Source organism: Onychomys torridus, chromosome 5 (assembly GCF_903995425.1).
Source record: "Onychomys torridus chromosome 5, mOncTor1.1, whole genome shotgun sequence".
Classification (NCBI taxonomy): domain Eukaryota; kingdom Metazoa; phylum Chordata; class Mammalia; order Rodentia; family Cricetidae; genus Onychomys; species Onychomys torridus.
In genome coordinates this window covers 26811380-26820406 of record NC_050447.1, presented here as the reverse complement: position 1 = coordinate 26820406, position 9027 = coordinate 26811380, and the positions used below count along the sequence as shown (strand labels likewise).

General features: G+C 37.3%; 1 pseudogene; it reads right to left on the bottom strand.

Moving 5' to 3' along the window:
- Positions 1 to 1431: 1431 nt before the first annotated feature.
- On the bottom strand, positions 1432 to 1872 carry LOC118584541 (annotated as a pseudogene).
- Between the last annotated feature and the right edge of the window lie 7155 nt (positions 1873 to 9027).

Here is a 9027-nt window from a genome sequence, read left to right as displayed (position 1 = left end):
GGTGTTAACATAGCATGACAGGTATACTTGTAAATATTAACACACACACACACACACACACACACACACACAGAGAGAGAGGGGGGAAGAGAAAGAGTTAGGATAGAGCAAGCACATAATCCTATTCCAGGGTAGTCCAATGACTTAAATCTGAATTTTTTACTTAACCTGCATTTTTTTAATTAAGAATTTTTTTATTCATTTTACATATCAATCACAGATCCCCTTCTCTTCCATCCTCCTGCCCCCAAGCTTTTCCCTACTCTAACCCACCACCTATTCCCTCCTCCTACAAGGTAAGCCTCCCAAGGGGAGTCATCGAGAAAGAGAGAATCTGTTTTCTCTGGGAATGACCCCAAGATGGGTCATTTAATCCATTCTGGTCATTTGTGAAAAAATACAAATACAAGCAAGACTAAATGACTTAGCAGTCTGAATTTATGTATCCATCTGTACAATGTTAAATTAAAGAAGAAATCATAAATTTGAGAGGAAATAAAAGGAGTTGTGTAGCTGGACGGTAGAGTTGAGGAGAGAACAGGATAGAAATGTGATGAGAAGAGTTGGGGGAAGTAAAAACAATCAAAACAATTGCCTGAAAAAATTAACTAAAAATAAATAAACACATATAACCACTAGAGGAAGAAATGATGTAAATATAGTACTCATGTATTAAATTCCCAATAAATATAAATAAATAAATAAATAAATAAATAAATAGAAGCTGTCCCTGTCTGAAGAATGGATCTCTTCTCTTCATAATTATAATTTAATTTCTCTCTGTAAAATTTTTCATAATATTTTGACATCAACCCTTCAGTGAACGCTCACAACAAACCATGGACCTGTACTAGAAGGCTGAAATATATATGCTTCTAAGGTATGTGTGTTGTTAGAAGTTTGGAGAGTAATTCTAAATTTTACTTGGACTTGATTACCGATTATTCTACACTCTTTGAGAACAAAATTCCAAAGTTAGCTGCCTGGACTGGTAATGAATAGAAAGTGATCTCTCACATAACTGAAAAGTGTCCTGTGAAGTTAAGGTCTATTCAGAGATAGGATCTCTGTAGACATGGGCAGCCTAGAAGTAGCTCTTCAGATCATATAGGCCTAAAATTTATGGTGGTCTTCTCTGTCTACACAGAGATTGGAGACATCAACCAGCAGGCCTATACATTTATGATTTTATCATGTGATTATAGAAAAACTGAGACTTATGGTAATAAAATGATCAGAAACATACTGATATAACAAATAAAAAAATCTTTTCATGATAAGCAATACTTTTGATTACAATAAAATCATGTTTTCAAACTTTGTCATTTCTTTAGGTTATTTATTTATTTTATTTATGTATTTATTTATTTATTTTGACAGCCAAATCTTTATTTTGAGGGAATGGGTCTCTAGAGGGTGGGCCTGGGGACCTCACTGCACAGCTTGCTCATTGGCACTGCCTCCAGAATCCTGTGGCTTTACCACATCGGGAAGCTCTGGAGGGCTGGAGAAGGGCTCTATGCCTCTATGCTCAGGGCTTCAAAGGCATCATCTGCTCAGAAGGCCAGGCACACTGTGGCTGTGGCCTGTGGCCTTGCTGTCTGGCTAGTGAAGCCACACTCGCCCAGAGTTTTTCCATCATCAAGGAGCTGGCCATCCTTGTACAGCCACTGCTTGTCCAGAGGCCACTTGAGGATGCCTTTGACTATGCGCTTTAATTCAAACACAGTACTGTACTTCCTTGGCGTTCTTGAAGAAAGTGGTCTTATGGCCCCGGATCATGAGAAACACGTCCTGAGGAGGGCAGCCCGTGTCAAGGCCAGCCCCGAGGCCTGCAGCCTGGCCCCGGCTCCCCCATGCCCTGCTTACCATCATCTTTATGTTATTTTCAGTGAAGTTGATCCGGTTACTAAGAAACTACAATCTGTGTGAACCTAAGCCTACACTGTTTTACTGCTTTTCGAGGCATTCCAGTATATTGCCTCTAGCTGTCTACTAGCTGTCTCTACAATGAAAAGGAAATAAATCTTGCAAATTATTACACTTGGAAAAAAAATGATGCCACATATCAAAAGGACATTATGTTACTTATAGAGTAAGTTGGATCTCACATTTCCCCAAAATTATTTAAACTGGATGTGTGCTAAATTGATAGAATATATCTGTAGTACCTCAGCTCTAGCAGATCTCTCTCTGTAGATAAAGTTAAATTATAATATGAGAGCCCTAAATGGCTTAAAGAGTTCATAGTCTCCCCAAAAGGAAATGTGAGCATGGATGGAGAGAGCATTCCAGAATCATTGTTGATGGAGGACAGAGACACTGACCCACATTGTCACCCTCACCTCCTTGAGGGACCTTAACTCAGACCAAAAGGGAATTTGTGGTATTGATTCAAAAGGGAATTTCCATATGATGAAGTGAGTTGGAGATTTCATTGAAGACATTTTTATGTAGATTTTATGTAGACTTAATCATGAATGTTAAGAGATAAAAAGAAATATTCAAACAGAACATAGGACACATGAAGAGAATGAGTGTGGGGTTCTCTAGGAGAAAGTAGCAGAGATTGAGAAATACCAAAATGTAGGCATCAACTCCTCAGGAGGGGCCACAAACAAGGTCCTTAGTGTTAGCCATATGTACCATTTTGGGAGTTCTCAAGTTACATCTTGAAAATTTACTAAGAAACCCCTATTTCCTTTTTCTTTTTTCTGTTTTGTTAACTGAGAATATAGGAAGGTGGCTCGAGAAATGACTTAGATAGAATTAAAATGTGATATAATAAAGCCATAACCCCCTAGGGTTTCAGAACAATTTTAAATATATGTCATTTCCTTGTAGATGAGAATTATGTAGAGATCCCTAGAAAATGACTAGGAAGTGAGAAAGGCCATCATTAATTGCTAGATTCCTTCATTATTTGCTGGTGTGAGACTTCAGCTATGACCAGGATGAAAGACTGCCCTAGCATCTCGTATCTCCTTTCTATGCCGCCTTGGCATCAGCACAGACCACTGCTGTTTTCACTCCTCTGTTCCATGGTACAGTCTGATGTATGTTTTTCTCCTTGTAGCGCAGTTGCTAGCCTAGGCTACCATCAGGTATCTGTGGCCCCAGCCGCGGAAACTGTGTTGGCACCCATGAGAATTTGTTCAGTGGTTAAGGTTCTTCCAACAGCACCTGTTGTAAGATGCTCTCCCCCTGTTCCCTTAGGGCGTGCTTCCTCAGTGCAGTGGCTTTACTAGTGCTCAGTAGTTCCATAATCAATAACCTTGTTTCAAGACCCGGGTAATCCATCCCAGTGACTAATTCATCTTATCATTTTCATTTTGTCTCCAGAAACACAAATGCTTCTCTTTGTGGTAACAGATTTTTCAAGCTGCTATTGGGTCCCAGAGCTTAACAAACAAACAAACAAATAAATAAATAAAGAATGAAAAAAGAAAGGAAGGAAGGAATAAAAGAAAGAAAAAAACCCAAGCAAACAAACACAGAAAAATCATAAAATATAATTTTAATTATTGCAATTATAACTGAAAGTTAAGAGGCTGAGCTTCATTGATTATGGGCTTGCAAACCATGTCTTAGGCCCTGTGTTAGATCCCTAGCATTGGAAATCTAATAATCTGTAACCCAGTATAAGCATAGTGGTGGTCTAACGATCTCACACTCTCTCACTATAAATATGCTTCACATTCTTCTGTACTTAAGAAAGAAAACTAGTTTTGAACTGCAGAATATTTCTGTGAAACTAGAAAACATCTAGATAGTCTCTGAAATGACCTGTTTTTTTTTTTAAGTAGTTCTTTTATTTTGTGAGATTATAATGTAAATACATTAGTTCCCCCTTCCCTTTACTCCCTACAAACCCTTCTATCTACTCCTACCTGCTCTTTTGAAAATTTGTGGACTCCTTTTAAATTAACTCTTGCCATATGAATATATATCTCTGTATAGGTTCTCTTTCATTTAAAGTGAGAGATGACTTTAGTGTAACTACCTCCATGACCCCTCCCACACCATTTCTTTTCATGGACTTTCATAGGAAACCATTTAGGTAGAGGGTAATCTGTATTAACATCTTAGGTCATGATATACAGCTCTTCTATTCAATATTATGGGTTTTCAGAAGCAGAATATTTTGATGTAAATGACATTTACATCAACAATTTAACTGAAATAGGTTGTACTCCTCAATGTGTGTGGGCCTCATTCTGTCAGGTGAAGGCCTTCACAAAACAGACTTTGTAAGAAATTAAAACTGTAGACTCAGCCAAACTCTTTCTCAGGTCTTCAATTTGCCACAGTACACAGTATACTTCTTAAATTATTTTTAATTGGCAATCCTTAAAGATGCTGTAACCCAATCCTTAAAATAAAATTTTTAAAGTATATAGAGAAATATGTTTACATATAGAATTCTGTCTGTACACACACACACACACACACACACACACACACACACATTGCTTGCTTGCTCTGTTTCTTTGAAGACTTCAGATATTTATCCCAGGTTTTACCCACTAAGATAGAAATCATGCTGTTTTTAGTGGATTTAGTGTTATGGACTAAAATGCACTTTGCATATAAAACATCTAGATTCATGTTTGTCTCAATAAATGTTCTGACTTATAGGATGAAGCTCTCACTTTTTAGACAATATTTAATCTTCTCATCTCTAGGTCACAAGCATTCTGTGCAAACTTCTTTCCCACTGCATGCACTTTATATGGGAAGACCCTGCCTTGCCTTCCCTCCCCTAAGTATTATCTTAGAACCCTAGGATTTGTTTTAAAACTCTGAAGATGTAGGGATTAGGCAGATCAGTGCAGGGAGTGCAACTTTAGCATAGAATATTTGCCTTTATATGCTTAAAATTTGACTTTAACTATAAGCCACGTGTAACAAAAAGAACGCTTCTTTTCAGTGAAGGCTGCTGAGAAGCTGCCCATACTGAACTGAGTCTCACAAAACAAAATAGATCTGTGTGATTTTCTTTTTGGTATTAATTTTTAGCGAGCATGCAAAGCAATGGGTTTCCTTATGACATTTTTATATATGTATTGTATTTTGCTCTTTTTAACTAGACCTTTCTCCCCATCTCTCCCTTTCACCTACCATCCCTCCTCTCCTCAACAAAAAGTCTGTCTGCTTTCATTTGAGGTCAAAGACACACACTTGAATTCACACTTCTCTATTTCCATGTAGACAACCCATAGGAGAAAACATTCATTCATTATTTTCATTTTTATATTCTTTCATGAATCTCATTTTTTGACACATAATAATTTAGCTCAATCTTAGGTCTAATATAATGAATTTATTACATAAATTAAATTATTAAATTATTTGTGTATCACTACCCTTAAAGATTAAAGTGAATTTGTTTGCCCTATTTTTACAAGTCTATCTTAATAAGAATGTTCTGTTATTTTTGTTTTGAATAATAAACAAACTGACAAGAGATCATTTCCTTTCAAGAAGCAATGGGTTGGAGTTACTGCTAATATTTTATAATAAATACCCTGAGCATACTCTACCTCTTCTCTGCTATTGGTATAGACCAGTTGACTAACCAAGCTTCCCTTCAAGGAATAAATATATCATCTCAGACTTGACTAGATAACAGTAAATTTCTTTATGTGTTGCTTAAATAATTCATTGTTTTCTTCACTTTAAAAACTATTCTTATTAATAAAGTACTCAAGCATAGTTCTTTAACCATTCTTTATCCAAACTAAAATACTAAGTGCCTTATTGTTGTAAAAGCTCTTATTTTATTCTGACTGTTTCTTTACAGTCACATTTCAGTGATTTGGTGACATGTTTAGGGATGAAATGTTTGCTAAAACTTTCACACGGAAAATAAAAGATGCTTTAAAGCCTCCCGGAGCCATTAAAGGGGATACTATGTATGTTTTAAATTTCTCTTCAAGTAAATTTTATTTATTGTGAAAATGACTAGATGTTGATGTTTATTTGTATAACAGTTTCTGTTGTTTTTAAAAAGAAGATCAAGGTCAACAGCTAATTTACTTAGTGGAAAGGCAGGGCTGACAAGATGGTAAGTGTGGTAAGATGACTCAGTGCCCACAGGTATTTTCTGCCAAATCTGACCTAAGTTGGATCCCCAAGGCTCAAGAGATAGAAATATAGAACCAATGTTCACTAACCATTCTCTGGTTGCCACATATTCACTATGGTATGCAAACCCCAACAGATAAGTAAAAAGTAATTAAAATCTATTACAAAGAAAAACAAGAACTTAGTAAAAGCATAAAGGAGGCTTTGCCTCCCGAGTGCTGGGATTACAGGCATGTGCCACCGCCACCACCACCTGGCTATGTTGTTCTTAATCTATGGTAGATAAATCAATATTCAAATTTACTCACTTTCCTTCTTAATAAAAGAAATAAATACAATTCAGTGAGGAAAGTGCATGCCTAAAATGATCGGCTCAGATCCCACAGTGCCGCAAACAACCAAACAAAAATGAAAGTAAATAAATTAATGAACAGATAGTTTACTGTGCCATTGTTGCATTGCTATAATCCTGTTCATTGTTTAATTGAAGAGTAAAGGAAACCAAGACGGGAGGTGGTGACACATGCCTTTAATCCCAGCACACCCTGGGATTTTTCCAGTCCTGCCAAGCCCCTGCAGTTCCATGGCCTGCTTATAAAATAAGCACTCAGGAGCTTAGACTAATTATAACTGCTCAGCCATTAGCTCAAGCTTTTTACTGACTAGCTTTTACACTTAAATTAACCCATAATTCTTACCTATAGTTAGCTTGTTACCTTTTTTCTGTTCTGCCTTGACATCTTGCTTCCTCTGTCTCTGGCTGGTGACTCCTGTCTCAGCCTTTCCTCTTCCCAGAATTCTCCTTGTCTATTTGCCCTGCCTATACTTCCAGCCTGGCTACTGGCCAATCAGCATTTTATTTATCAACCAATCAGTGCAACACATATTCACAGCATGTAGAATGACATCCCACATCAGGAGGCAGAGACAGAGGCAGTGGCACAGTTTGAGAGCAGCCTGGTCTACAGATCAAGTTACAGGACAGCCAGGACTACATAGAAAAGCCCTGTCTTGAGAAACTAAAAAATAAATTAATTAATTAAATAAATAAATAGATTTTTTTAATTAAAAAGAATAAAAGCCAAATATCTTGAAATGGAAGAATACCATTGTAAGACTGGGTGTTATCATTTACATTTTGCTTGCACATCTCCAACAGTACTTGTTTCTATTTTATTTGCACAATAATTCAGAGGCAATCAATGCTGAGAGGGAAAATTTCCATAGAGGTATCATAATGGACTTTCATTGAGTTCCTCAGGAGTGCACTGCTTGATTTATTAAAAATATAAGCTTTTACACAGTGACACACTACTTTACAAATTTGTAAACTGAGATTTGGAGAAGAGAAAAAAGCATGTATTCACCCATATACTCAGGAAATAATACTGAGAAACTAATTTTTCTCTCTATTATTACAAGTCCTTATTTTCAAAGATGAAAGATAAGTTGTCAGATGTTATAACATTGACAGTCAAGAAAATGAAGGCAGTATAGATCAGGTAACCCCCAAATTAACAAGTAATGAAAAAAATGCTGTGAAAGCAGGTCCAGCATCTTAGGAGAACATATACAATAATGAAACTTGACTGATGCTAACAGACCAAGAAAATTATCATTAAGATGAAGTGTGAACAAATGAAAAATCTAGGATGGGAGCCAGGAAAATCTCAACTGGCGCAAACCATGCCAAAAAGGGTGCTTCACATTATTACAGAATTATTTTTACCATTTTAGAATACAGAGTAAACCAAAGCAAAGCAAATGAAACCTGAACAGATCTTAAATGTCCACTTCATAGCCGGACGGTGGTGGCGCATACCTTTAATCCCAGCACTCAAGAGGCAGAGGCAGATGAATCTCTGTGTGAGTTCGAGGCCAGCCTGGTCTACAAAGCAAGTTCCAATAAAGGCGCAAAGCTACACAAAGAAACTCTGTCTAGAACACCCCCCCAAAAAAAATGTCCACTTCAGCTCTAATATAATCCCAGTTTTTAGGGAGTGACTGAAACCCTACCAAGTACAAGGACTCACAGAAAGACAGGAACATCTACAATAAAGGCTAAAATTGCTAGGCATGGTGGCATACACCTATAAGTCCTTCACTAGGAGGCAGAGGAAGGAGGGTTGCAAGGACTAAAGTCAGGACAGGCTATATAGGTCTATGCCAGACTAGGGAACTACTGAGATATTATTTCAAGAACTCAAGGTCTGAGCATGTAACTTTATAGCAGATACTAGAATGTGGAAGGGCCTGGCTTCAAGCCCAACATGTACACACACAAAAAGCCTAAGACAATCTTCTCCTCATTATGACAGAACCAATGGGGATCCTACCCTGATCCCCAGTAAGAGCTCTGGGTACAGACAATTCCTACTGTACTTTTTACTTTTACTCATTTATTCTTTTTTGTCACCATTGAGAACTTATATCTCATCTCATTGTGGCTGAGTAAATATTTTGAACTCCTGCTCCATGCCTGAAACAAAGGATATGATAAAAGTTGGCATTTCAATGCGGTCAGGAATTTCCACAACGTAAGTCAAAGCATTTCTCCAAAACACCCCAGGCCTTATACATCTCTTAGATGAGTATGCAAGCTGAATTATTTCACTTTCTAAGCAAAACAATTCAAAAGACACAGGGTATCAGAATAGACTATGCAGAACTAGCTGTGAAAAGACAGCAGGAAATACAAGAGGTCAGGAGGAGTCAAAGTGAGGTATTCACATTGCCATAGCCATCAACATGCCCCCCTGGGATAAGCTCTCCTGAGGTTCTGACCTTATCTCACCTTGGAGAAAGTTTCTGTGCAAATGAAAGATACCTCTGATCCTGCAGCAACACTGGAGAGATGTCTTTGGATACGATCCAGAAGGTAGTGAAATCAAAATCATAAATCCCGTGGGTGCTTATCCCCGCTAACAGAGAAAAATAAGG